At 31.3% G+C, this 2953-nt stretch overlaps 1 non-coding gene across 1 annotated transcript; it reads right to left on the reverse strand.

Moving 5' to 3' along the window:
• Nucleotides 1-354: 354 nt before the first annotated feature.
• Nucleotides 355-476, reverse strand: LOC132928121 (U5 spliceosomal RNA). Its single transcript, XR_009661994.1, has one exon. It is a non-coding gene; the product is annotated as a U5 spliceosomal RNA (small nuclear RNA).
• Between the last annotated feature and the right edge of the window lie 2477 nt (nucleotides 477-2953).

Consider the following 2953-nt stretch of genomic DNA (forward strand, 5'->3'; position numbering starts at 1 on the left):
TGATAATAGGTAAATTTACTCTAATATTAAAACTAACATCACAAAGTGTGTTCTAGTGAACGAAAATTTGCTATGATCAACATTAGTAAAACAGAGACAACACATGCGGGTAAACGTCTTCTTAAGGGTCAGCCACCTAATCATGAACTTACAAAATTAAGACTTTACTTACCGAGAACATGTTCACCTTTTCTCAAATACATACGTAAACAGTTACAACAAGAGAAATCGGGCGAACCCGGAAAATATTTGATTCACCGTGTCATGAAATAGTCTAGTTCAATACGTCACCCACAATATTATGAGAATAATCAGACTAGTAATGATTTTAGGATATCAAATGAATGCAATAGAAGCCCGACCGAATGGTCAGGCAATTAAAAAAATTACTTCTAGACTCCTATGAGTGCTCCCCCCCACGGAAATCTTTAGTAAAAGGCGAAAGATTTTTTCGATTTGAAAGGGAGCCGGAGATATCATTATGATCGTTTTAGATTCCTTATATGCGATCAATCTGGTTACGACGCCATGCAGTAGTCCAGTGTTTATCGTTTGCGGTTTTCCCAGGTACAGGCTCAAGTCTAATGGATCAGTCCGCGTCCGGACCACGACCTGTGCAAGCTTTTAGCATTTTAGTTAAAGCTACCGCAAAAACCGGTGGTCGCGGCGCGTACGTAAAGCTCGACGACCGCGCCCGAAAGTGGGTAGGTAAACGACCGTGCCTGCGAACGCCATCTATCGAATGTTCTTCGAAACACGGGAGCGCCGCAACGGCAGCAGGCGACCGACGGACCGAACAAAAAAGAGCGCCGAATCATGATATGAGATATGGTCCGCTAGACAGCATTAGCGACATGTATCGAGTTTGTCGCACGATTTTAGTTGCGGTAAATTTGAAACGACAAACAAATTGCAGGTACTTTATAGTTTATTGCCTTGTACATTAGAATAAAACGAAAACGTAGGTTAGGTTAGTATATATTAATAAGAAAGTGATTAAATAACGATTGGAGATATTTTATACGTCACAATATCGAAATTTTATATGCAGTAATATTTTTACAATTTAAGGCATACCATAATATTGTTCTGTGATATTAGGTATAGAGACCCTTATGCATACGGTATGACTGAACTAAATGTATACAGATAACCGATAAGTGAAATAGTTACCTTATTGGTTTCTTGCAGAATATAGAATATCCAACTAGATCAGTCCTCTCTTAATTTGTGCCAGTGAGGCATATTAATGGGTAGGTAGTCAACAAAATTATGATAATTAATGATATTATCTTATAAACGAAAAAATGAAAAATGAAATTGACACAAATTAAGTGAATCGTATAAATATATGATAAAATGTATAAAATAATAGTATATAATTCATAATTATATCATAATATAGAATTAAATATAAAATCAATACACATTAGACATTAGTCATTACACATAATATTTACTATGTTATTATGTTAATATAGCGATTTGCAACTATATAGTGTAAATATGTCATCAAATTTACGCAATAGAACTGCAATTCTGATCAAACTCTATCGATCATTTGACTAAAATTCATAAATATATAAAGTAGGTACTTACCTATATCGTACCTACGCAAAAACGCAAGATGATAACAATTAAGAATTAAATACGGTGACAAACTGACAATGTAAATGCCAAAAATACTATAACTGTGGATCAATATCTTCTAATTTTTGTTGTGTCGGTTTCGTAAAAGAATTGTTATTTCGGCTAAGTTTTGATTCGATCACCGTTTATTCGTATACATACATTATTATAAAGCTTATTTTCTTTAATAAGAAACCTAAGAAATAATAACCAATATTATGTACCTACTCACCTACCACGGTTATCTAAACCTTTTTTATGTAGATAACCGTAGTACCTATAAGCTGTATACCAGCGTTTTTAGTGCGTCATATTCTTATATAGGTAATTACAATCTGTCTTCAACACAAACAATAATTTTTCGAAGTGTACAATCTGTTTATAATATTACGTTGTAATTTAAACATAAATAATCATATTATAACTAGATATTTGTTTAAATGCAAATTATAAACATTCAATTCATCCAAATAAATCTAGTTTTAAAGGTCTACGAGTTGGGGAATATAAATAAAAATTCTGAAAATTATACCTTTATCTACCAACGCATCAATCATTTTTAAAGAAAAATTTAGTTAACAATTGTTCAAACTATTTAAATTAGTAAACTTATCTACTAAACTTAGTTCAAACTTGACGACCGCCGGAGTTACGACAATTGACATACCTAATTTGACAAAAGTTAGAAATTTTTTTAGCTGAAATATTTTCGGATCAGTACTCTAATAGTGTCGTCCAACTGTCCAAGACACGGCTGAAATTATTTTTGGCTTTTTTAAAGCCTATCCTTGTATGTTTATACACTTTTGTACTTTTGTAGCTTAAAAAAAGAATTATCATTAACTTAACAATTTTGTAAAAAACTCTGAATTACCTACTGAGAATAAATAAAAAAAAAAAAGTTGGAAAGTAAGTAACAGCTATGTTATACAGAAGGTGATAAGCAGCGTAATATAGTTAACAATGTTAACATTTTCAGTGTTCTAATTATTTTTATGTGATCATGGATATTTAAACATGCTTATATCTTTCCCTCCCCTGATCATAAGCCGGGAGGGTGGTTTCATTTTTCTTTTACGTTTTTCCCACAAATAAAAAAAAAGAAGCATTAAAACTGTAAATAAATAAGTATATTCAAGTGTTATATTATTATTTTTTATTTCCTATTTATTTATATAATAATTTACAATATTGTCAATATTCATTTTAAACTTAATTATCGGTTATTCACAGAGGAATTATTATTGAATTCATTAATGACTTCTTCCATATTGATTTTTCTTTTTTTTTTCAATTTGTAACATAGCAAAATTACTTAACCGTT

The sequence above is a fragment of the Rhopalosiphum padi genome, chromosome 3 (genome assembly GCF_020882245.1).
Source record: "Rhopalosiphum padi isolate XX-2018 chromosome 3, ASM2088224v1, whole genome shotgun sequence".
NCBI classification, from domain to species: Eukaryota; Metazoa; Arthropoda; class Insecta; order Hemiptera; family Aphididae; genus Rhopalosiphum; species Rhopalosiphum padi.